Genomic DNA, 27,949 nt, shown 5'->3' with positions numbered 1-27,949 from the left:
GTCAGCCAGAAGAGCAAACCAACTCCCTAGACACAAAAATCCAGATGAGGGAGAGTTGGCTGTGTAGCTCCCAACATTATCAAATGGAGAAATATGTTCAATGAAAGTCAACAATCCACACAACCTCTTGCTGGAAAAGGGGTGAGGCTCATACTGCTTTCCACCAGTTAGAACGCTGACCCCCTAAACTTCTGTGACTTCATAAATCTCTCAGTAGAGTTTCATAACTACACATCTGCAAGTCAAGTGGATGGCCTCCTCCACACATCATGAGAATCACCCTCACCAGGTCTGTAACTGGCAGCCTGTCTCTAGCCTACCTTGTGTAATAGTGCATCTCTGGAGATCAAAGTATCCTTGTCAATACCCTGTACAGCTGTCAAGACCTTTCAGTAGCCTCACCCCAGCTTTGTCTTCCCCCCTCTATTCTCTGTCTCCCCCTTACCTCTCTGTGGCATAGCATGTTATACTGAAGATCATGATACTTTTTATTATACTTTGACAATTTAATAAGGTGTGCATGTAAATGCCTAGGAAAGTGCCTGGCACACAGTAATTACTCAGCAAGCTCAGTAAATGTAAATCTTTGTTATGGTTTGTTGTAATCTCTCCCCAAATCCATGTGTTGAAGGCTGGGTCCCATGTTTGTATTCCTGGGAAATGGCAGAGTCCTTGGGAGGCAGGTCCTTCTACAGAGAGCATGCCCCAGAAGGATAGTAGAACTCTTCTCTCTCTCTCTCTCTCTCTCTCTCTCTCTCTCTCTCTCTCTCTCTCTCTCTCTCTCTCTCTCTCTCTCTCTATCTCTCTCTCTCTCTCTCTCTTTGCTTTTTGATTACCCTATTAACAGCTTCCCCTTTTGCACATCCTTACGCTGCCACATTGGAGGGCCAGAACAATAGGCTCCCCTAATCTTGGACTAGAACATATAGAACTGTGGACCTGGATAGCTTTCCCTTTCTATGTTAATCATTTCAGGTCATTTGTTTCACTAATGGAAAGTGAATGACAATGTTAATATTCATGACAACTTGATTTTCAGCATGAAGAAACATTCGATTCCCAGAGCTCATGCAGTGCCCTCCCAATTTAGTTTAAATTTTGAACTATAAAAACAAGACTTAATCTATATATGTAGAGCAGAGGGATCATGCAGCCAGCATCTGAGATGAGGGAACCTCAATTGAGAAAAATGCTTCCATAAGATTGAGCTATGGGACATTTTCTTAATTAGTGATTAATGTGGGAGTACACAGCCCATTGTGAGTGGTGTCATCCCTGGGCTGGTGATCCTGGGTTCCATAAGAAAACATGCAGCTGCACCTGTCAATGGTTTCTGCAACAGTTCCTGCCTCCAGATTCCTGCCCTGTTTGAGTTCCTGTACTAAGACTCTTCAATGATTGTGGAAATGTAAGCCAATAGGCTTTTTCCTCCCCAACTTGTATTTTGATCATGGAGTTTTGTTGCAGCAATAGAAACCCAAACTAAGATATAGCATACTTTCATTTAAACTGTATATATGTGTCTTCACAAGTTCTTATATGTTGTATGTGTATTTTTAAAGAAATATAAGATAATGTGTGACTACAGTAAGCCTCAAGCACTGCCTTTAGAGATTTACCCCACAACTAGAGAAATTAGGGCTGATTTTCCATGAGTGAACTTCACCCTCTACCTCAGTTTTCTAGAATACACACAGTTTCTAATGAGCTAATGTAAATGTTATTATAGCGCCTTTTCATTTACTTCATTTTAGTTTAGACACTAACCTTTAGAAGTTATCTTTGGAGTGGATAGATAGATGCTTAATTAATTGCAAGTCCCCTTCTCCATCTTGCCTAGAATATCTGTGAAATATTGAATTACCAGATCCCAGAAGTCCAGTGAAAAGATGATAATGAATTTTCATCAGCCTCAGCCACACACTGACTTGGTTTAGGAGCTGGCAATGTAGGTCTTTTATTCTCTTGGATCTCCTCAGCTTGTTTTCTGGACTCTAGTCAGGAGGCGGGCTTGTGATGCTTCTATATGCTTGTTAATTAGCACATATGAAGGCTATCTTTGCTGGAAAGGCACAATCAAGTCAGAACAAATCATGTCCCAATAAAATAAATAAAAGCCGAAAGCTGTGCTTCCTCATAGCCCTAAAGGTTTCCACATACCTTCCTTTTCCTGCATTGCAGATCCCTAGCTCTATCCTCTGCAGAACTGGGTGGGACTAGACCCCTTCCATCTCCAGCCAGCTTCCTCCCTTCCTGACCTATAATGAACCATCATCCACAGCCCCACTGGAAGTGCATTTTTCTTTCTTTTGTTGTAAACCCCTTTTAGCTCATTGAGTTCACCTACTGAGCTTCAGAAAGGGCCTTTGGAAAGAACCAGGGCCTAATTACAAGTAGGTTCCTTCCTGTCTTTTCTCTCCTGCACTAGTACCCCAGGTAGGGTGGCAGAGTGAAGTGTGGGTTGCCACATTCTAACCCCACCCTCCAAATACTTGGGGGATAATCAAAGTGGAGCAGCTGTGGCCAGTGCTTCCCACAGGACTCACAGTCCTCTGTCTCTGGGAAGATGACTTGGTTCTCGTCACCCCCTGTCCTTTTTGTCTTCTGATCACATCTTGCTTTTGCATTGAAGTGTGCAATAGAATTCCCCTTCTCTTTGTTTTCACATGTAAAAGGCGTCTTTCTAAAGGCAGACACTAAGCACTTGATACCAGGAATAGAATAGATTTTGTTAGCAGATCTCATAATCCCAGAATGGCACTGGGCCTAGGGTATTTAATTTTATGTTTCCAGGGAGGCAGTCAAACAAACTGCTCTTCTTTGAATTCTCCTCTTGGCCCCAGGGTTTCTTGGAGCCTTGCCTCAGTTTCCTAGTCATTAGAGTGAGGCCAATGATAACACCTATCTCAGAGTTTTTACAATAAGAATTGACTTCATTCATGTAAACCTCTTAGCACATTGTCTAACATAGACTAAATGCCCACTAAAGATTGTATGTATTATATAAAGATACATGTAAGAGAGGGTGAGCATGCAGCTCTAACCAGGCTAGCCTAACATAAGTGAAGTATCCTCTCATAGATCTCTAGCACAAACGAGGTGTGGCAGCACATGCCAATGACCCCAACTTTAGGGAGGTGAAAGCAGGAAGATTGGAAGTTCAAGGTCACCATTCACTCTGTAAAGTTTAGACCAGTCTGTGCTGCAGACCCTGTCTCAAAAAGAAATAACAAAGTCTTAATACATGAAAGCAAGTGGAATATATTGTGATTCCCCAGGAAGTCAAGTTGTGATGTCATTCTCAGGCAAATTATCCAACGTCCAACTGTGATGGCAAAGTAAGGACTAAAGACCAGCGTCATGATTAATATACAAAAGAAACCAATTTGAAGAGAAAACCTGAATGTCCTTTCACACATGGGTATCATGTGAGATATAGGGCATGACCCAGAAAAGCCAATGTTGTACTAGTGCAGGGGTGTGTGCTGCGTAAATGTTCTATGAAGGGCCATGCCTCTAATGGCCCAGGGATCTGAGGGCCTTTTCTCTACTTCCTCATCCTCTCTCATTCTGAGGAGTGCTTCCTAACTATATCTATCTTAACTATGTGTCCCTGGTCTACTTCAACAGATCCCAGGACTCAGATCCATGTCTACACACAATAACTGTGCACTTTCATTTCCTCTTCATCTAGAATAAAAACTCTTTTCTGTTGTTGCTTTCAAGTAGTTCAGCTAGAACTAACATCACAGCTTGACTGTAGCAAGCATTGTGTTCTAAGGTGCTGGGCTATTACAGGACTCAACTCTAGAGTCATTGTGCTCCAATCTGGAAAGTTCTACTTGCCTTTTATTGACCTCTATCCAGAATTTTTTTTAAAAAATATGGTTTAGTTCTCTGGAGAGAAAGTGAGAAATGCATCAATCTGAGAAAGTGTCAGCTTTGCTATTTTTTTGTAGATGAAACTAAATAAATAGATAAATCAAAGCAGGCATGAAAGATGAAGTAGAGATAATACCAATGTGAAGCAAAAGTCTCCATGGCAGGGTTTCAAAGGTTTAAATATTGGGGGTTTGGAATTCTGAGCAGTGACACTGAGTAGGAATCAGAAATGCAGGATTCTGAAGCAGGATGGGACACGATGTGGTGTGTGACAGTATAGATTACTCTTCTCATCTAAAACTAGGTATGATGAGCCATCTCCCCAACAGAATTTTGGAGGCAGTATAATGAATTGAGGTGTGGGAATTCTCTCCAAACTTCAAATGCTCAGCGACACAGTCATTTAGCTGTCATTAGTCTAGAACACATGATGCCACCCCTCATCACTGTGGTATGTTATTTAGAAGAATCTTGAAGCAAAATGCTCAATTTATTAGAACATCACCCAAAAGCTCAAACAAATTTGGACAAAGAGCTCATACTAGAAGATGCTGCCCAGTTTTTTGTTGTTCTTGTGCCTTTTTTTCTTTTAAATCTTCTTCTCATTCTTAGTAAAAGCAACTAGAACTCCCTTTGTATGCATCTTAGTCTGTCTTCTAGTATATCAATATATCAGTGATATACATATATATACATTATAAAGAAAAAGGTTTATTGTAAATCATGTCTCTGAAGACTGAAAGGGGCCATATCTGGTGATAGCCTTCTTGCCAGCAAACTCAATAGGTACAGGAAACCATGTGACAGAAGATGACAACAGTGTATGCATGTGTCTCTTCTAGTCTCTATCATCTTACAGTGACGGGAACTCCATCTTTCTGAGTTTATTTAACCCAGATCTCTCCCTGGAGGTTCTACTTCAAAATACCACAATTAGATTGTGTTTCTATCTACCATTGTATCCTGGGGATGAGATTTCAGGATGTGAACATCCAACCACAGCGGTATACAGATATTTTTCTGATATAGACATAGAGCGCTGAACACACTTAAAACTGAATTGTTTGTTCAGCACTGACAACAAATAATGACTAAAACAACAGTGAAGTTTGACCATGATAGAGAAAATGCCAGTGTGTGTGTGTGTGTGTGTGTGTGTGTGTGTGTGTGTGTGTGTGTGTGCGTGCACACGTGGTTTTTCAAGACAGGGTTTCTCTGTGTAGTTTTGAAGCCTGTCCTGGAACTTGCTCTGTAGACCAGGCTGGCTCTTGGCTTTTGATATGTAAGCTTGAATCAAGCTTCTCAACTTTGAGGTCTGAATAGCAGTAGCTTGTGGAGTGGTTAAGAATACAGAGGTTAGCTCAGATGAGATCTCTCTTGGCATCAGTGACCTTATCCGTACAATGGAATACTAGTTCCTGAGAAGTATAAGAAGAAAACACATCTACAATATAGTTATGGATTACTTACTGTTCCTATAACAAAGTACTTGAGGCAGGCTAACTTTCAATAGAAAGCAGAATTGTGTGTGTGTGTGTGTGTGTGTGTGTGTGTGTGTGTGTGTGGTGTGTGCTCATGCATGTGCTCCTTTGTGTTCATGCACACGTTTGCACACTAATGAAGAAACAAGTGGGGAATGTGGAGTGTTATGTATCTTTCTGCTTCTTCTCTTGAATCAGAGTCTTTCAATGAACGTGGGGCTGGTGGCCATTAGGTCCCATCAAGTTTCCGGTCTCTGCACTGTCCTCCTCAGCACTGGAGTTAAAGGCTTTTGTGGCCATGCCTGACTTTTTACCGAAGTGCTGAAGATCTTAATTCAAGTCCCCTTATTGTACATTTACCACTCCACTCACTGAGCAACTTCCATAGCAAGAAAGGAAGATTTTTATTTTATTTCATAGTTTAACATATTCAAGGGCATGACACCAGGACCTCGTGTGCCATGCATAAGCACATGTGTAAAGAACAATAGGTCATATTACCCACCAGAAAGCCAGAAAGAAACCTGGGTCCTCCTGACCCCCTGTTACTTCCCAGTCCCTACTTCTCACCTCCCAACATTACCACACTAAAGACCAAGTTTCTAACACATGATCTCTTGAGGGACACATACACTACCAAGTCAGAGTACTGTCTGGAGATAATGTCCAGAGTTGATGAAACATCTAATTTGTTTCCAGTAATGTTTTCCTTACTGTTAAACCTAGGATATTACTCTACCAGTACTTGCTGGGTAAGCAATTATGTATCAATTATACCTGCTTGAGTTCTAAAGATTCCCACAATACAACATCTGTCCATAAAAAACACCAATCTCTCAGTTCTAAACTATTTGTGTTGGTCAGTTTTGTTGCTGTAACATAATACCAGAGACTAGATGCTTCATAAAGGAAGCAGGTTTGTTTAGATTACAGTGTGGGGGCAAGGCCATTTAAGGTCAGGCATCCATATCTAGTGATGACTTCCTGATGCTTCACATAGAAGAACTGGAAGGAAGGAGAGAATGTACAAGTATAAAAGAAAGGAAGGTCACATTCCCACAAAGGACCCCATTCATGTGGGAAAAGCAATAATCTATTTTTCATAAATGTTCTTACCCAACTGACTGTGTATCTCCTACAATGTTTCACTTTTCAGCCCTGCAACACTGAAAAATGAAAGTTGCAGCACATAGATATTGGGGAGTGTATCCAGAAGGGCTCTTGGTGTTCTAGTAGCCAGCATGTAATCTAGACCATCATTCTGTAACCCTGACCTCTATGGCCCCTGCAACTGATGCTCTAGACTTCCCACTTTCCTGAGGGCCATCTGGAAACATCACTGATATCAACGGTCATAGACACATGGCAAAGCTGAAATCTGATAGTAGGAACTTCAGCCTGTTAGGAAGCTAACCTAGAAAAATTTATACTTAAGTCAAAGAAGAAGAAGAAGAAGAAGAAGAAGAAGAAGAAGAAGAAGAAGAAGAAGAAGAAGAAGAAGAAGAAGAAGAAGAAGAAATAAAACATGCCCCTGAACTCTTTCAAATATGCCTATAGCCAAAGGCAATCACTCACATCTAGAGGGAATGTTGAGTTAAATGAATTAAAAGCTGTGCGTGCCAAAGCAGAATAACTGTTAGCAGTGAGAGACCCATTTAATGACTGCCAGCTAAGGTGGATTTATGCACAATAAAATTCTGCATCTGACAGGTTTTTTTTACCACTCTGCATTTCAAGTTTGTACAAAAAGCTCATAATTTTTCTCAATGGGCTATTCCTTCAAATTGTATTTAATCACAGATAAGAACAATGAAGGATTCTGTTCAATGCCTCAGCTCATATAGCTCCGAAGTAGCTTTATTCTATTCAAAACAAAAGTGTTTTGTGTTGGGGGGATGGGTAGGGGAAGGAATGGGCTTTGCAAACCAATAGACTCAGAAAACCTGTGAACTTGTTTCAATATTTGGTAAAGTCAGATCTAAAAGTGTCCGTGGACATCTCACTAGGGGTCACTTCCAACACAGGAAGCCTAGACACCAGGGGGATTTATAGCTGGAATCTTGGTTATCTCGAAATGCTTTCTAGGTTATGATCTCAGAACATCTCATGTTTAGGGCACAAAATAGATGCTCATTCATTTGCCATGACTGAGCCATCTCATACCCAAAGTGTGGGGTTGTGATATGTGAGCCTGCACTGTCCTTCGTGTCAGGAATGAATTTGTCATGTAAGGAGATTGTAATCACCTTGCATTAGCATCAAGGAGTACAGAAATACTACAGGTTTTCCTGGGAATACTGTTAATTAGATGGAAGGAATGCAATCTTATAAACTCTTTCCCTTGGATTAGACCTGGCATAGTTCTTCCAAAGATATCATGGGTAACATTTTCAAGGAGAGGCTTTGCTTATGGCTATAAATATACATGATAGAGGAGACAGGGAACATGCTTTCTCAATAGTACAGTCATGCAGGCTTATTCTGTACCACAGCCTACTCACCCCAGCCTTCAGTAACTTCCCATTGTCCATTTGGTGCTGCCTATGGTGACAGTATTTATACTTCAGACCTGACAAATAATATTGACTAGGGACCTAGTTTTGAGAATCGGTTTATTAACATGTATTGAATCTCCAGAGGGATGGAGGTGGGACTGGGACTATAGCTTAGTTGGCAGTATGTTTGTCTAGTGTGTCTAGTGTCTAGTGTGCCTGGAGCATTGGATTTAATTCCCAGTATCACATAAAGTGGGTGTAATGGTTCACACCAATAGTATCAGCATTCAGAAGGTAGTGGCAGGAGGATTAGGCTACAAGGTCATTCTTAATCACATATCAAGTTTGAGCCCTTTCTGGGATAGCTATCAGACAAGGATTGAGCTCATTTCTGTATAGTTTGGGGACCTCACAAAGACATCCAGTTTTATCTGCATTTCTTTTGCATCTTCTGATATATCACACTCAAAGGAAACAGTAAGCAGATACTCCTTGAAGATCTTATTGTAGCAGTGCTTATCCTGAAAGCTCCAGCTAGCACAATTTTTGAGCATAAGATAAAGAATCCCAGTGGGAGGTCCTAGTGTCCAGTGGACTACAGAAATTGGAAGCCTTGAATATTCAAGGAAGAATGTCCATTACTCATTCAGCCCTACCCCAAGGTGTATGGAGCGGTGTAGAGAGGAAATATCTATATACAGAGGAGGAGAGCATGAACAAAGTGTATGGCTGCATCACAGATCTCAATACCCTGCCTGCTCCATGTACTTCCCCTCCAATATGACCCCATGGACTTAGACCTCAGGTTGTTGCTGCAAACACAGGCTCAAGGCATGCTTCCATGGTCCAAGGCTTTAGCCCAGCCCTCATCAAACCCATTTCTAGTCTTGTGCTAAAATCACTATGCAACAGATTAGCCGTATGATGATCCTAGCAGCCAACCTGCCCATGAGACCCACCAACTAACTAACTCACCTGTCCTTTATTTCCAAGAAGAGTCTCTAGAAAAGGAATGAAGTGACATGCATCTAGTTTCAAAGGCATAGACTTGGAAGTAAGTTCACAGGGGCATAAATAGTGCGAGAAATAAGATGCAACCAACAGGCAAAATCTAAAACACTGCCTTTAAAGGCTTGGCTATCCCTGTCCTGACTGGACGAACAGCTCCAAATAACCACTCCAAAGAAGTGTGGTGAGCTGCAAGAGGACTCAGTTAAACATCTGAACAACACCAGGAAAACAAAATGAAATTTACAAAGGTATGGACACCATAGAAAAGAATAAAATCAAACTCTGGAAGAAACAGAGTGATGACTGAACTGAAAATTCAAAAAGAAGATTAGCAGTGGACTTGACTAAGCAGGGAAAAATGAGAAGGATTAAAAGAATAAAACTGAGTGGAAGAGAAGACAGCTTCTTTGATATGCTGTCAATCAAATGGATTGGTGAATTATAGGTATCCTCCAGAAACAAAGATAAAGGAAGCACAGTTATTTAACGAAATGATGAAGGAAACTGCAAATTTAGAGAATTATGAACATTCAGATCCCCAAGAACCCCAAGGCAAGTCATCAGGAAGTTGTATTCACAGTGTCTATTACAATCAAATCTTTTAAACTCATGAATGTGCCAGGGCAATGGCTCAGTGGGTAAAGAGTTTGTTGTAGGAACCTGGTAATTTGATTTCAGATCCTAAGAATCCATGTAAAATATGGACACTAAATTGCAACCATTGTTATCTCACCATTCCAACAGGGAGATGGGAGGTAGAGACAGAGGAAACCTTGGAAATCTGGAAGCCAGCTAGCTACCTGAGTTATAGCAATATATAATAAGAGAAACCCTGTCTCATATAAGGTGGACAAAAGGACCAACACACACACAAGGTTGCCATCTGACTTCTGCATGCTGAGCATGGTATGTGTGTGTCTATACCCATACCCCCCCCACACACCCCAAAGACAAATAATATTAAAATTGTCATAATAAAAGAATTTGTCAAACTCTGATGACTGGAGAAGAGTGGGGTGATACATTAAAAGTGCTGAAAAAATCAAAACACAATAAATAATTAAAAAGAAAACCCTAGAAATCAATAACATTATGCCACAATCACAAGAGTCCATCACCAAAAACATTTGAGCAGTACTAAATGGACTCAGAAGAGTATATTTATAAACACAAGTGTGTAACCATTATAATTAAATAATAAGAAGCCATGAGATTGAGAAGGAGTGAGAGGACCATGTGATGAATTGGAGAGAGGAAAGGGAGGGAAACAATGGTATCAATGCCGTTCTCATACATAAAATTCTCAGAAATGAATTAAGAAGAAAAACATTGTGTTGGGCAGAGTAATTCTCAGCACTGAGGAGAAGATAACAATTTTTTTCCAGGGAAGCAGGAGTTGAGGAGTTCAGCACCACCAATAGCAGCTCATCAAGCTGAATAGAGCTCTTCAAGTAGGAAGGAAAGGCATTAAGCAGTTTTCATGGAGACACACAGAAATCTAAAACCCCTTGTGGTGAGACTACAGTGGAATTCAGAGGACACTAAGGTGTGATGGTATGACCACTAACTCCAGTAAGACAAGTTAAAAGGCAAAAGAATCCAAATAGCTAAATGTAAAGTTATTTGTTAATGAGTGCAGGATATGAATGCTAATTGTGACTTCAGTAACATAAAAATTGTAGGAAGGTTGAAGTGATTAGGTGTTTAAATTAGCCTGCTACAACTAGGAAATACTTTGTGTGAACCAGGTTGTAATAAATTAGCAAAACTTTCTGCTTAGCAAGTGTGAGGACAGGAGTTCAAATCCCCAGAGCCCATGTGAATGCCCAATTAAATAGTGCATTAAAGTAACTATTTGCCATATCAAAAGATACTGGACAGGATGATTCAATATCTGGGGAGTCAATAATCATGAAATATCCTATTTACAGGATAGAGGTTGGAACATGCAACCATCTCAAAAGATGTGGGAAAAAACCATGTCATGAAGCTCATCATCCTCTCATTATAAGATAAAGCAACAAAACACAACGATACAGGAATGTGCTTCACGCAAAATAAGCCACACTCCACAACTAACATGTACTCAATTACAATAGTCAGCTTTCCCTGCAAGATCAGGCACAAGGCCAGTGTGCACTCCTGCTACCTCTAGAGGAAAGCCTAGCCCAAGCCCTTGGGTAAGAAAAATAAACTAAAGAATTCAAATTGGAGAGAAATGAAATTATTTCTGTTTGTAGATGATAAGGTTTGTAATTAGAAAGTCCGAAGGGCATCACAGAAAAAAATTATCAAAACTAATAAGCCAGGAAAATTGCAGAATACAAAATGAACATGAAATGAGCTGTGTGTTTATATAATAATAATAAAACCATGTAAAACTGACACTAAGAAAATAATCCCACTTACAGGAGTTTCAAACAGTACTTAGAAATAAACATCAATGAGTTGGAAAAAACTTATAAATAGAAAATTGCAGACTGTTGATTAAATAAGTTGAAGATACAAATAAATGACAGCTCCACCATAGATGGAACTTCCCTGCGATTCCAGAAGTTAAAAGGCTGAGGCAGGAGAATTGCAAATTTACAGCCAACCTGGACTATACAGTTTATTTCAGTGTGGACTGAATTACCCAGTGAAATCTTGTCTCACATAACATAGTGTTGATGGACTGGAAGAATTCAAAATGTTCACTTACTCATTCTATCCAAAAGATAAGCCCTGTCAGAATTCCAGCAAATTTTTGTTCAGAATCAGAACAAAACAATCTTTAAGTTGTGTGAAATCATGACAGAAGCCAACCGACCTCTGGAGGTGCTTCTGTTGTATAAAACAGCTAGCTGAGCATAATCCTGTACATCTAGGCTGTTGAGTGCATGCTCTGCTCAGAGGTATTGCAGAACTGAATAGCAAGAAGGCCTGCCTTCAGGTTCCTGCCTTGGGTTCTTTTCCTGACTTCCTTCAACCATGGACCTGCGACCTGGAAGCTTAAGTCAAATAAACTCTTTACCCCACAAAGGCTCTTTTTGGTCACGCACTATTTCAAAGCAACGACAGAAAGGAAGAATTTGCCAGCCATTAAGCTGATAAGAAGTTGCTACTCAGTATACATGAGAGGTTTGACTACAGAAGGAATATGATAACCTCAAATAGAAAAAAAGTGGACAAAGGCCCTGAAAAACATTTCTTCCAGCCAAGTATGAATGTAGTCAACAGATATATGGGAAAACACTGAATGCAACTAATCCCCACGGAAATATAGATCAAAACCACAATGAGACGTCAGCACACCTGTTTGGTTGGCAATGAAGGTTTCTATTAAAAAGCCAAATGTTAACCAATTTTGGGAAAAATGTGGGGGAAGTAAAGGCTTTTATGTGGTTGGTGGGAGTGTATATTAATGGAGCCATTTATGGAGAATAGTTATAGGGATCCTCAAAACCTTGAATATAGAACTAAGTATGATCAGTTTGTCAGCCACTTACTTCTGGATGCAGATCCAAATGAAATAACACTACTGTTTTTAAGAGCTATTTTACCTTCTCATGTATATTATGAAATTGTTTACAATAGCCAAAATATGGAGCCAACATAAATGTTCCATAATACAAGAATAAGCTAATGGAATATCTCTCCCACTGTCCCTCTACATTTATAATGAAGTATTATTCAGTCATAAGAAAGCACAGAAGCTTGTCATTTACAGCAGTGCCTATGAACCTGGAGGGTATTTGGCTGAAATAAGTCAGACAGAGGAAGAAAAAGTTGTCATGATTTCATTTATACATGGAATCTAAAAATACTGAAGTTGAAGAAACCGAGAAGGATGATACTTTTCAGAGGGGATAACCAAGGTCACATCTTTGCTGGCTGAATACATACTCTAGTTCTAAGGTCCAACACTGTCACTGAAGATAATGACTCTGCCTGTGTATTTACAATTTGTGCCAAGTAGATTTTGTAGATTTTGAATGTCCTCACAGTACACATGGTAGCTCTGGAGGTGACAGTTTTAGAACGGGATGAGATATGTGGGACCTTAACATATCAGGGGATGGGATGGAGGCAAAACAAAGTTTGTTGTATCGTAGACCTAAAGTTTTTGTGTCTGAAGTTGTTCTGTAAATTGCTTTGAAAAGTGGCAGAAGGGAGACACTAAGCTTCAGGGCAGTCTCGAGCTTGGGACACCTTTCAAGTCTGTGAAAAATGCTGAGATGAATGCACACTTACTCAGCAAATCTTTTCTAGTGTTTGTCATTAATTAATTAAGTTCTTTCTGTTTCCTATGTGCTGAGTGTGTAAAAGTGACAGAGATGGATGTGCTCATTGACTTTAACTGCTTCCTTCACCAACACTGAGACAGTGCTACCCCAGAGCCTGAACTTCTTTCCTGTTCCCCAGAGCATTGTTTAGGACATGTCTGGTACTCCTCCATCGGGAATGGGTACACTTACCTTTTCCACAGCCTCTTGGCCTCAGCTCTACACCTGCTTCTATTATCCTCAGTAAAGTAGCTGCAGCAGCACCCCAGTGCCCTGAATAGACTATAGTTTCTCTTCTCTTTGGCCCTCAACCTTCCTCTCCTACCAAGTCCCCTCTAAAACTTGAAGTTGATGAAATCGCTGTATTCATCTGAGGATTGGTTATCGTCCCACATTTGGGGTGGGTCTGTGTAAGGGAGCCATATTGATGTCACTTCAGCATTTCATGTTTAGTCATTCTGCTTTTTTCATCCTCCATACTATACACACACACACACACACAATGTACATGCATACACACATGTATCCAAACACACACAGATAATGCACACATGCGTGTATATACATACAAATGTACATACACACATTCATGTACACACAAAAAATCCACATATATAGACATATGCATATACACATGTAAACCTACAGACATAAATACATTTATACATGCACACATGTAAACATACATATATGCATACACATATAGAAAGGACTCAATCAGATACACATACATATGTACCCACATATTTATATGCATGTATATGTACCTATATGTAGAAATACACACATACATACACCTACATATACATATACACATATACATTCATAGACACATATACATTCATAGACATATATGCATGCATACATAATACACAGGTATGTGAACATACAGAGAGATACATATCTACACACATACATACAAACATACACACATTTGTACATATGCAAATATACATATGGACACACATGCACACTTACATATAAAAAGAAAGAATAAAACAAGAATTGCTGCAACACTTAGCATTTCTACGTATATTGGGTGCTCTGTGTTAGCAAAGACCACAGGTACCCAGGAGTGTCCTTGGTGAGGAACTTTCTTTCATCATGTCAGAAATGCTCATCCTTTCCTAAGCCACATGCAATTTCCTCTTCACATATTTTCACACTTAGTTGATGACTGAAAACCACCTAGATTAAGAGACAGTCAGTCACTATACTGAGGAAACCACCAAACTGGTGTCCCTCAGGGAATAAGCCTTTTTAAAGCAGTTGGTCTTTAGCCTGGGAAATGCACTTTTGAAATCCTCCTTGGAACCCTGCTCTGAAGAGGCTCTTTTGAGATGTGATGCTTTTCCCTCAGCTATGAGGTGCTGCTTTGTGTATGTCATTGGGGTCTGCAAGGAGAGTTTGTCCATGTCCTTCTTCTTAGGCTGCTATCTGGGAGGAAAACAGACCATCTGGATTTAGAGAGTAGGACCCATCTATGCCTTATGGTAAAAATCCTCCAAGGGAACCAAATTTATTTTTAATTAATTTTTATTAAATTAAAAATAATCTGATTTTACATTCCAATCCCAGTTCCCTCTCCTTCCAGACCTCCCATTCCCCCCACCAATTCCCCATGTACTCCTCAGGGAGGGTGAGGCTTCCCATGGGGGAATCATCAAAGTCTGTCCCATCATTTGGGGCATGAGCTAGGCCCTCCCCAATGTATCTAGACTGAAAGATTATCCCTCCATAGGGAATGGGCTCCCAAAGCCCATTCATGAACTAGGGATAAATACTGGTTTCATTGCAAGAGGCACCATAGACTGTCCAAGCCCCCCAACTGAAACCCACATTCAGGGGGCCTGATTCGGTCTTATGCTGGTTTCCCAACTGTCAGACTGGGGTGTGTGAGTTCCTACTTGCTCAGGTCAGCTGTTTCTGTGGGTTTCCCCAGCATGGCCTTGACCCCTTTGTTCATCACTCCTCCTTATCTACAACTGGATTCCAGGAGTTCAGCTCAGTGCTTAGCTGTGAATTTCTGCTTCTGCTTCCATCAGCTACTAGATGAAGGCTCTATGATGTCATTTAAATTAGTCATCAATCTCATTATAGGGGAAGAGCATTTAAGGTAGCTTCACTATTGCATAGGTTCTTAGTTGAAGTCATCCTTGTGGATCCCTGGACATTCCCCAAGTGCCAGATTTCTCATTAAGCCCATAATGGCTCCCTCTATTGAGGTATTTCTTTCCTTGCTGTCTTTCTCTGTTCTTCCCCCAACTCTACCTTCCTGATTCCTCATGTTCTCTTCTGAATTTAATTTGATGACTGATTCTCATTCAGCTGAGGCACCAGGAACTTCCAGATTGGCATGCTGATGGAATCCAAGGGTGGAGACCATGGATGGGTTTTGCACTCAAGGCCCCCTCACCACGGATTAATACTGCTCATTTTGTAGAGCTCCTGGCTCTCAGCCCTTCTTTCACACCCAGCCCATTAACTCACACTCTAGCTCTCCACAGCTTCATTAATGAGAGAAGGGTAATTGAGTGATATCCATTAAGTTTCAAAGCAAACATCTGGTTTGCAAAATCTGTAATGTTTTTCTTTTCTACTTTTTCTGGCTTCTAAGAAGAACCTCACATTCAGTACCACGATGGGAGGTGTAATTGAGCTGTTCCCCAATGACAGCATAACTGCCTTGCTTTGTGACAGCACAAATAATTATTTATAAAGCAGGTGGTCTGCCTAAAAGTCCAAATAAATGTCCCAGGTATTCTTAGACATGCTTTGTGGTGGATTGCTCTCCTCTCTGGATGGAGTGAGCACTTCCCAGATCTCTGTTAATGTGATGGATGCCCTAACAGCTGTTTCTATGGACGTCTTTACCTTCGTGTCTTCTTTCTGCTTTTCAACTTGTAGAAGATCGATCCTGTCCCTGCTTCCAATGCACCGTACATCAAGGCACACCGAGTTCTGCATTCTGTTGATAATACTGTGTCCAAGGAGACCAGTGTGAACTTGGCTTATTGTCCTTGCTTTTTCCCACCAGAAAAGAGGGCAGAAGACCTGCCAGCGCTGTTGGCTGGGAGAAAAGATGGAGATGAAAATCCTGCACATCAAGTTGTGCATAAACATGCACCCAAATTCTCATGGGGGTCTCTGAATTAATTTATGCGTACATTGTATCTGCCTCTGTTTCAGTATGTGTTTTTGTTTTGTCTTCTCAAAATTACCCACACATTTCCAAATGCCTGGATTTTACTCCTGTGAGAGTAACAGATTTTATGCAAAAGAAACCTAACTGGATCAATTTAAGCTCAATAAATTTAAGTAGCCATATTACAGATATTTCATGTATTTCATGGGCATAGTGGTTATCCAATCCCAAGCGGACAGACCAAAAAATGTATGTACAAACAACACTTTAACAAATTCAGGTGATTGCTGAGTATATGTGTGTGTATGTGTGTGTAAAAATAATAATTAAAGAATAAAAGTTTATTAATTTGAAAAGGGAATTGGGAATAAGGGAGGGGGTAGAGGGAGGTGGGTATGATGTAATTATTTAATTTAAATAATTAAAGAAATTAATTTTATGAGACAAAATTAATGGAGAATTTCACATTTACAATAGCTTTCAGTTTTTCCAAGGTTTCCCACTATGTTTCTAATGCACATATCATTTCTTTTGTAAAGCAGGGCACATTTATTTCTTGGTAATTATTTGTAGGTATTTTTCAGTGTTTTTGAGACAGGGTCATGCTGCATTGTCTAAGATGGTCACAAACTGGAAGTCCTCTTGTTTCAGTCTCTGGAAACAGAAATTATCAGAGAAAGAACTACCTGGGAGTTAAATGTGGCTACAGAGGCCAACTGTATAATGAGGCATTTTAAATTAGTAAAGGTACTAATAAGATGAGTGATTAGATATAAGCCAAAGTCATTTTATGGAATAACTCGGGAATCCTGTTCATAATCAGGAAAACTGGAACATCCTTGAAATCCACACTGCTTAGAAGGCTGAATAAATCTGCTTAAGGAACAGTACTAACAGACAGAGGAAAAGTGAGCAGTCATGAGAAAGTTTAAGAACAAGTATAACAGTCCTGCGTGTGTAAAAGAATAGGTTCAGTCCACCTGTATTCATAGAGAAACTATTTACTTAAATTTCAACCATATACTGGGTATGAGTTCTAGTTGCATGGTAAGCATTGGCATAGCAGGAGTCACCCCTGTACTGGACAGCTGCATGTTTCTAGCAGGGTTTACACATCTGGAGAGCACAGCACACAAAGTAACTTAGTGGCAATATTTTCTGCTTTGTCCAAGGAGACCTGATCTTCTCCATACACCTCCAGAAGGAAATAAGCTCTGATACTGTCAGGATTCTCCAATTAGCTAATCTGTCTCTAGGGGTTCATCTCACCAACTGTTACTATTATTCAATTGCAGCGAAAACTGAGACCCTTAACATGAGGCCTGTTATGTATTTTTTATCTTTCCTTTCTTGATCATTTCCCTGTTTTCCTATGTCCTTACACATGGGTACCCATTAAGGATGGGCAAATGGCTTAACTCGGAGGGTTTGTTGCTTGCCTCCTCCCCCACTCTGCTTAAAAGTCTTCGCTGTACATAATGATTTAGAGACCTTTATCAACTCTTATCTTTCACCTTTAGCTGTGAACCTTGCCCCATTGGTTGAGAGAATAGCCCCTGAAAGCAGGAAGTTATCACAACTAGTAGAAAACTTGGAAATAATCATATGAAGCATGAAGACACATCACACAACAGTTTTGAAGTTTTAGACCATAACACAATCTCCAGGGTCTTGGTAAGAGAGACACATCTGGGTCCTGCTTGCAGAGTCAGTCTGGACCATGGGAAGAAAATTTGTCCTCTACCATGCTTCCAGGTGATACTGATGTTGAAATAAAATAAGACCATGGGCATCTAGGATGCTGTCACTCACATATTCCTATCTATTCCTTGAGTTGTTCTAGACAATTTGCTTGTTTTCCAACAAGCCTAGTGTCAGCCAGGCAGTGGTGGCACACACCTTTAATCCCAGCACTTGGGAGGCAGATACAGGTAGATCTCTGTGAGTTCAAGGCCAGCCTGGTCTACAGAGCAAGTTCCAGGACAGGCCCCAAAAGCTAGAGAGAAACCCTGTCCCGAAAAACCAAAAAGAAAAAGAAAAAAAAAAAGGAAGAAAGCCTACTGTCTCTTGTGCAGTGCTATAAGCCCTGCATGGAAAAATGCAATAAATCTTAGATTGCTGTTGCTGCCCATGTTCATCCAATATATAGTATAGGAAAGTTGCAGTTGATAGAATTAGCAGGAGTCTAGAGTGATGGCTAGAGCCTGAAACTAGCTGCATCTGTGTAGCATAACTGGTAAGTATTTGGTGCCAGGGTGGCTCTCAAAGATGACTTTCTATCTTTATCTGTAGAAACTCCATTTGTGTGTGTGTGTGTGTGTGTGTGTGTGTGTGTCCGTCTGTCCATCCATCCATCCATCTGTCTGTCTATGTGTGGTACATATATTCCACAGTAAGCATGAGAACAGCCTAGAGTTTCAGACCTGAACTTTGATACTGTCTGAGGCAGGGTTGCTTACATCAGGCTATCTGGTCCTGGAGTCTCAGGGATTGCCCTGTTTCCACCTCCTATCATTCTGGAAGAGTGTGGGGATTACAGGAGCTCACTGTCATGTCAGTTTTGTGGGATCTGGGAATCTGAACTCACATCCTCATGCTTGTACACCAGGTGCTTATCTACTGAGAGTCTCCCCAGCATTAGGTCTCTGTTTCCAGAGAATGAGAAATAGACTCTTTTTTTTAAAATACATTGGTCAACTGTATCTTGCCTCTCTGGCAATGACTCAAAGTGAAATATAGTGATGCTATTTGAGCTCTTTTTCACCCAAGTTATAGAGAATTATAAGTTCATAAAATCTTTGTCAGATATCAAAGTTATTGATATGGTCAGAAACATGGTACTTAGGATCAAAACTTTAAATCAGTTCTCCAGAGTATTAAGACATTTCAAAACAAGACGCCATTACTCTGTTGAAATTTATTCTGATAATAAATAATAGCAATTTAAATCTTGTTTTAATTATTATTTTATAACCAATTAAATAATATTTAATGATCTAAAGCACCAAAATATTTTTATACTACATATTAAAATAGTGAAATTCATATATAACTTATAGGATAGTTTTTCCATGGTAGGTTATTCAATAAATAATTAATAAGTCTCCTGGGGGCATTATCTGAAATGGAAATTCTTTTATGTGTATGAACTAATCTTTCCAGAGTATAACGGGTAACACATCAGTCCTAGATTCCATAAGATGACATTACAGCACCTCCATATGTTGTAAATAAGACTGTTTTCTATTATATTACTGCCAAATCCTAAAATATTGATCTGTTTTTAGTGAGGAGACTGATTCAACCCAGACCAACAAGCTGGATCTCAACCCATGAAGCCCATGATCCCTGAAGAGCTCTTATCACAACCTCCACTAGCTGGGACATCCATGTGATACACGGGCAATCCTCACCTACCAGTCATGCTTGCTGCAGGAAGCTACTGACCATCTCCTTTGCCAAAGTACACAGCTCTGAATAAAAGTGATGTCTAAAATAGAGCACAAATGGCAAGAAGGGAGGCTTGTTCACTTAGTGGAATGAACACAATTCCCAAAGCCCATTTACATTGCAGTTCCACCATGTAAAATACCAGAGCAAAGCTTTCAGATAATCACAGTACACTTTTCTAGCATCCTTTCTTGAATCTAGTAGTTCAAATACTGTTGTTACTTTTCCCATGTCTTGGCAAAGAACCTAAGACAGTAAGCATAGAAATTGTTGGCCCCCGAATGGGGAAGGGATGGAGAGGGAAAGCAAAGAAAGAGATTTCTTAATAGAGGAAGTCATTATGGGTTTAAGGAGAAACCTGGTGCTAGGGAAATTCCCAAGAATCCACAAGGATGACTCCAGCTAAGACTCCTAGCTGTAGTGAAGATAGTACCTGAACTGGCCTTCCCCTGTAATCAGATTAGTAACTACCCTAATCATCATCAGAGAATCTTCATTCACTAACTGATGGAAGCAAATGCAGTGACCCACAGGCACGCACTAGGCCGAGCTCCTGGACTTCAGTTGAAGAGAGGGAGGAGGAATCATATGAACAAAGGGGATGGAGAGCAGGATGGGGAAAACCACAGAAACAACTGACTCCAGCTAGTGGGAGCTCACAGACTATGGACTGGTATCTGGGGAAACTGCATGGGACTGAACTAGGCCATCTAAATATGGGTGACAATTATGTTGCTTGATCTTATTGGGGGATCCCTGGCAGTAGGACCAGGACTTATCCTGGGTGCATGAACTGGCTTTGTAGAGCCCATTCCCTAGGGTGGGATACTTTGCTCAACCTTGATGCAGGGGTGAGAGGGGCACTTGGCCTTGTCTCAACTTGGTATGCCAAACTTGGTTGACTCCCCAAGTTAGGTTTGCTTTTCAGTTTGAGTTCCACTAGAAAACTGTAAGCATTGGGTAAATATTGCTGACAAAATATACATCTTTCATAACCAGAGAAAGGGTTGTACCCAGAGATCTTTCAGGCTGTCAACAAAACCTTGGTTCTTCATCTTTTCCATTCATGGATTTTTCATCACCACCTTATCTCTGTCACCTTTTGAAGTTCTGGAGTAAACTGAAGGTGGTATCGATTTTTTTTACATAAAGTTACAAGCCCTGTAAATAGTGGAATTTCCCCCACTGAACACTACATCACAGAAGCATGGGGTTCATAGAAGGACATGTGAGGAGGGACAGGTCACTGTTGGTTGCATTTATCATCAAGGCATGGGGGAAAATAATCCTTTTGGTCCTTCTCAGAGGTTAAGCTTGGCTTAACACTGAGCTCAGCTATTTTAATAGTCTTTCTAACAGAGGGAAAATATTATTAGCTATTCTGACGTTTGATTTTTAATTATTAATTTGACACAGACTAGGGCCACCTGGGAAGACAATACCAATGCAGGACTGTATGAATCAGATTGGGCTGTGGCAATGCGTGTGTGGGAGCTTCTTCATTACGTTAATTGATGTGGGAAGATCCAGTCTACTGTGGGTAGCATCATTCCCAGTGTTTGAGTCCCGGCCTGTTTAAGAGTGGAGGTCGGCTGAATAGTAAGCACGCATGCATTCATTTTCTCTGCTCTTGGCTATGGGTGTGATTAATTGCTTTATGTTTCTCCCTTGAATTCCCTGCAGTGATGGGCTGAAGGAATTTGTGAGATAAAATTCCCTTTCTTCAGTAAGTGGCTTTTCTCAGGGTATTTTATCAGAGAAAGGAAACTGGGTCAGTTATCAAATTAGGAAAATGTTGGTCATGAATAAAGGATATCTGAAATTTAATTTGGATAAAATCTGTTCCACATTAAGTTAGTTATGACAAAAAAGAGGCTGATGTTAGGTCATGAATGGCTGTAAGTGCCAACATAAAGCATATGAAATATACCTATAAACTGGATTTTGTTTAGGCTCCAGAAAGAAAACAATCAAATGACAACACTGTGCTCTGAGAACTTACAAACCAGACAGGCTTCCGTGGGAAAGAAATCACAGAAGGAGAAGCCAGTCAGGAGGCTGTTGCCATAGAAGCTGAAGTATGGGGGAATGGGGAGGGCATGAAATCTGCCTGCCAGTCTTTCCCTTATTAATACTTAGCACCAGTTTGCGACAGAATGAGGAGTTCCTGAGTTATCAAAGGCAGCAGCCTGTGCATTCTTTTGAAGCCTTAAAACTGGCTTCTCCTTCAAGGGAAACATTTGGAGCCCATGAGAAAATCACGCCTCCACCAGGAACCACAGAATTCCCCTGGCAACTCCCCAGGGCCTTGAGAGGTGAGGAAGTGGACTTAAGTAAATGGCACCATTGAATCTTCCCAATCTTCTCTAGTTTCCAGTCTAGTGTTTCATGTAGGTTATGCATTGCTTACCTGGTTTAGAGTGAGTTTAAATACATGGAGTCCATGTTGGCCAGGACCGACGTGATTTTTAGGGGACGCCAGTAAAACTGCAACATTGCAGTGGGAAAGGAAAGGGTCTAGGACACTTCATCAAAGGGAGAAGTCACTTACAGGAGAACTGGGAAGTGCTCTATGGTCTCCGAACTGCAGCCAGGATCCAAGAGAGAGATTTACTTTCCATTTTCCCTTTTATCTCTCACCTGTCCCACGTCCCTTGAGGCGTGGACAGTATCTGGGTACATGAGCTCTCCCCTACACTCCAGATAGAAATTTCTCAAGCTCATCATCTCTAAACCCCATGCTGTTCTTATTCCCATGGTCCTCTTTCTTACCATTGCATCCCTAATGCTGACCTCAGACATGATTCTGCCCTACGGTTTCCTCCAGACTCTCCTGGTGCTTTCCTTTGATGTCCCCACTGTCCTGCTTTTCTCATAGATACTGCACTAATTTGTCCCTCTATTCTCTCTTCCTTCTTAAAACGTGTCCTGAATGAAGTCTACATAATTCTAATACACAGGTTTAGTCCTCTTTCATTGGTCCTCACAATGACACTTTTGATTTCTCTCTGTGTAGGTTTCCTCAGGGATCTCAAACTCCACCCTGCCTTATACCCTATGTCACTGTTACTTCACCTGAGACCACTCTCCTGATTTGATAACCCGACATATTGAACATCTCCATCTGGCTAAATATAACCCACGACTCTTACTTCCAGTGTTTTGTTTGAAGCTGCTGGTTGATATTGGTTCTGAGGTTCAGGACACTATTCCCCAGACTCCTTAATCATTGGCATGGATCTCTCAGATCTAACCAGTTAGAGTCATTAGAGGAAGGGGAAGGAGAAGCTAGCACAGCTTTTGTGTGCCTCACCTCACATGCCCTTGAGTAGCTTCTGAATTGTAACATGGTACCCCAAGTCAAATGGCCCTTGTTGAGGACAGCTATCTGTCAGCTTTCTCCATTTTCTCATCTATATCTATCTATCTATCTATCTATCTATCTATCTATCTTGTATCTATATCTATCATCTAATCTCTTCCTTCTGTTTTGTAGATGTGTGGATACTATGCTGTGTGGTTTACACGTGTGGTGTATGTGTGAATGGTATATATGCAGCCAGCAAGTCCCATCGATCTTCTGGTCTTCTTCCCTCCCATAGCTCCACAGGCACAAGTATACATGGTCATGCCTGGATTTTATGTAGGTGTTGAGGATTTGAACTCAGGTCCTTGTGCATGCATACCAAGTGTTGTAATCCACTGAGCCATTTCTCAGCATCTGTCTTTCATCTTTGGTGCTTTGGGTCTTTGACAAGTCATAAGAGCCACTAATTTTGACTTAACTCATGTTCAGGAGTAAGACAGAAATTAACATGAGTGTGATCACTGAAGACCTCACCCTCATCCGTGGAAACATGAAGCTCCCTAAAACTGTGGCCTCTGGATGCTCCATGCTGGGAAATAAGGCAGGAAGTAGTTGCCTTCCTGAAGCCTCTAGTTTGGGTTTCCTCCTCCTTCTCCTCCTCCTCCTCCTCCTCCTCCTCCTCCTCCTTCTCCTTCATGCCCTTCCCATGTACTTGTTCCTGCATCCTGGGATCGCTTATCAAATAGACTCTCTGTGTTCATTCACATCCATGTCCTGCCTGCTTTCAGGGGAGTGGTGACTACAGGCACCTCTCAGCCCTTCTCCCAGACCCTCAAGTTCATTCCATAGGAGCAGCATTCACTGTACTGCTAGACTCTTCTCTTTCCGTGTACCCTTTAACCCATTTTTCTTTCACTTTTAAAGTAGGATTTATCATCTTTCAATATGTTACTTGAGCTACTTATTTGTTGTATGTATGGTTTACCTGTCCTTACTCTAACATAAACTCTTTAAAGGCATTTGGTCTTATTTATTCTGTTCCCAGGTGCATCCAATCAAATGCCAAACAAGAATCAACTAAAGGAAGCAAGAGTTTATTCTGACTTAAAGTATGCTGTGGTGAAGAAGAAATGGTGGCCGATGCATAAGGCAGCTGGTCACATTGCATACACACTCATGAAGCAGAGGACAGGAAATGGGGCCAGTCCACAGTCCCTAAAGCTCCAGTTCCCACCCTGCAGTGACCCACTTCCTCCAGTGAGGCTCTGCCTTCTAAAGCTACAACCTTCCCAAACAGTGCCACCATCTGCGAACCAGCTCTTCAAATACGGAAGCCTGTGGAGGGCACTTCACATTCAAAAACACAACATCGACATGGTCCAAGTACCTAAGTAAGTATCTGTTGGATAGCAGGATCCCAATGTTACTCAGCTGGACAATTAATTTTCATACCAATATTTCAGTCTCCTCACCTTCAATGTGAGAAAAATAATCTTACATTTAAAAATTAAGCAGAGATTAAATGAGCCAGTTAAAAGCAAAGGCTTCACAGCACAGTGCGGTGTAAAAGCACAGGCTAAGCATTGGCTCTGCCTGATTCCTGCGTGTGTCAGCGCAGCACCAGAGTCTATAAAGTGACTAAGCAGGAAGGAGATATGTGTGCCCTCAGGTCAATGTGTAACTGCAAACATGCATTGTTTCATCCTAGACAAAGCTTGGGTGCACAGGGCTGTCCAGCTCAGCTGCTCGTCTTTCTTCATCATGAGCATGTGCTGCGAAAAGAGACATGCTGCCTCCTGTGGAAAGTGGGCATATATCATCAAAAATCTGGGTTTTTATGATTAAAATTGAACCTCCACACACTTTACCTTTAGTAGAAACAAAAGAGTTCATAAAGAAAGTTTGTGTGCCAGAGAGACAGATAAGAAGTTAATTAATAGAATGTGTCCTGAGCACCATGACCAGAAATTCATTGTTTCATAGAATTTACTTCTCACATTTTGATCTACCCTCCCCTCACCACACACACCTCCAATAGCCTGTTCCCTTCCTCGGCAAAACCACATCATTGCTTACTCTCATAGGTTGGCTTGAGAGAGCCTCCTGATCAGGGTCTTCTGCATGTATGGGGAGGAGGGACCAATGGTGGCCAGGCTCAGCAGCATATGTGGGATGGGAAAACCAATGATGAATTAGACAAAAACCCATTTCTGCTCCCAGTCACAGGACAACCAGATACAAAATAAGTAGGCAAACCAGGCTTGCGGGGCACTTTGTAGTGCTAGGTACATATTAGACTGAGGCAGGAAAATTGCTTGAGCCTCGGAAATCACAGCCAACCTGAGTCCCATAGCAAACATCCTGGTGGAGTGGAAGGACAGATGACAAGGGCTCCAAAATGTAAGTGGATGGGTGGCAGGGCCCAAGATTGGAATCCTATTTACCTGACCACTAACAGACAGAGGGCACCAGCCTCTCCACTCATCTTTATGGAAAATGCAAAGCCACACAGAGGGGAAAGCTCCTTTGTCCTGTTTTAGTGAGCCTTCAGGTCTCTGGACTGTTATCCAGGAAGGTTGAATCTTTTTCCTCCTCCTCCTCCTCCTCTTACTCCTCCTCCTCCTCCACTTTCAACCTGTTCTCTTTTACATTTTCCAAAGGCTGTGTATACAGAACAGAAGACAAAAAAAATTCCCCAAATGGACCTCACGCTGGCAAGCTCCTGGTGCTATCAAATGGAGCTTGTGCATTCTGTTTCAAATTTTCCTGAATGAGAACCCTGTGGTCCACAATAGTGCTTTCAACCTGGGGGACTGGGTGTTCTCTGGGAAAGGATGTTGGGCCATAGGAGCAAAGCAATGCTGGCCAAATGGAATTAGCCAAAAATCAAGAGTCCCTCTTCAGGCAGTGGTGTCTTGTCTAACCTGGATATGTAGAAATCAGAGTCCACTTTACAAGTATTTGGAAACACAGTTCTTTGCACCCCAGCCCATCAGGACACAAAGAGGATTCTACCAGGCACCAGCAGATGGAACCCAGCTGGAACTCGAGTCCTATCAGCTGTTCTCGTCTGACTATGCCTCTCTCCACTTAACTACAAAGAGCGTATCAAGCTCTCAATTTCGTATTTAAGTTCAATATCAAACTGTGTTTCCTTATTTTCTCTTACAAGGCCCATATATGGTATTTTTTTTCTTTGCTTCCATAGGGCAGATTCTCTCTCTGCACCCGTGTCTGCAGCAGGGGCTGGGTTCCTGCTGTCTGGAACGTGGGCCCCTTCCTCCCACCTACTGCCTCCCTGTCTGATGCCTGGAGATGTTCTCTCATCTCATTATGCAGAAAATAGAGAAATGGCTGCATCTCCTTGAATTTCCCATGAGCACATTGTAAGACTGAGGCAGGAAGTCGATGAAGAATCAGTCAGTGCAGAGCACCTAGGACCCTGACTGCTTCTCGGTGAGCACTGGATAAATATCCGCGTAGTCATCATTACCGCTAAAAAGCACTTGAGCTTTGGAGTCCTGTCACACTCAAAGTAAATCTAATTTGAATGCTGCCTTGGCCACTTGCTGTTTATGCCGAGTGAGTTAGTGATGCTTTCTCAGCTATGAAATGAGCAGCATCGTGCATCATCCATTTCATAAAAATTTCTAAAAAAAAAATCTACAAATTTTCAATCTGCATGCCCAAACAGAAAGCACACACTAGTGTTTTTAATTTGTCTTCTCCTTTTAAATCTCAGCTCTTCTACTGTTTTCTTTGTATTGAGACATTGTGAGTAGACTTCAGTGGGTCTGAGATGGTTATGCAATACACAGCGGGCAGCTATCAAAGCAGGATGAAATGTATCCACTGTTAACTCCCAATCACTTCTCTGTTGGGAAGCTGACACTTTAAGCCCTGATGTTTGGGCTCCTATAGTTCTGTAGTATGACTTGATTAGATGCCAAGATGACTCTAGTACTGTCGTTTCTATTTGTTTGTTGTTTCCATCAATGCCTCTTCGCTTTATTTTTTTAAACAGGATCCCACACTAAACCTGGAGATGACCATCCCATCTACACCAGCTGGCCAGTGAGCCCCAGGGGTCCACTGTTCTAACTCCTGGATCTGAAATTAGAAGTGTGATCCACTACACCCAGCCTTTTCATGTGGGTGCAGGGATCCCACTAGGGTCCTCATGCTTTCTGGCATGCACTTCGCTAAGCTGTCTCCCTAGCTCTGAAGATACGTTTTAAGAAATATTTCCCTGGCTCTCTAGATCTGGATACAGCACCTTTTGATTTACTTTCATGACACAGGAAACCTACTGTCCCCGTGAGTTCCCTCCGTTTTTTGTTGTCTTGTCTATTCAATGTCTTAGACTTTACTCTTGTAAGAATTTTCCGGGATTCATGGCAGCCCCAGTTAAAAGGTAGGTTTAAGAAAGAAATGGAAACCTTTGTTTATTCACTCTGTTCTCATCCATATGTATTTCCTGAAGGAATATACCAGCCATTAGCAGGAGGTGGGATTGTGTGGCCTTTTTATTATGCAGTACAGGGTTTAAACACTTCATTTGCATGTCAGTCACCTAAAAATCTGAGCTGTTAACAATCAATTCGTATTTACATTTGTTCGTGAAGAAAATAAATCCCCTAGAAAATGTGATAAGGCAGAGGTTCAAGTACCAGCACTCTGAGATGCCCACCCAGCGGAACAGCTTCCCCCTTTCAGGAGTGTTTACCAGGGCTCTCAGCCTGGTGCCCCCACCCAATTCCTGTGCCTGTCCCAGCTTTATCTTCACTTGACTTTGAAATCCCCTGCTGCCAGACCAGGTGCCCTTTGGCTAAGATGAGTAAACTGACTGAAAATTGGAAGGGAAACAAAAATTTATACAATATAATCTCATGGTCAAAAGTGTTTTTTAATCA

The 27,949-nt window shown here is 41.3% G+C and overlaps 1 long non-coding RNA gene across 1 annotated transcript; it reads left to right on the top strand.

Moving 5' to 3' along the window:
• The first annotated feature begins 224 nt into the window (after nt 1-224).
• LOC121141138 lies at nt 225-27,449 on the top strand. The gene is made up of 5 exons (XR_005878042.1): nt 225-289; nt 19,567-19,742; nt 24,082-24,427; nt 26,245-26,492; nt 27,061-27,449. It is a non-coding gene; the product is annotated as an uncharacterized LOC121141138 (long non-coding RNA).
• Nucleotides 27,450-27,949: the final 500 nt, after the last annotated feature.

This window comes from Mesocricetus auratus, unplaced genomic scaffold (genome assembly GCF_017639785.1).
Source record: "Mesocricetus auratus isolate SY011 unplaced genomic scaffold, BCM_Maur_2.0 Super-Scaffold_100007, whole genome shotgun sequence".
Taxonomy (NCBI): domain Eukaryota; kingdom Metazoa; phylum Chordata; class Mammalia; order Rodentia; family Cricetidae; genus Mesocricetus; species Mesocricetus auratus.
Note: the sequence above shows the minus strand (reverse complement) of the source record. Positions and strands in the feature narration are given on the sequence as shown.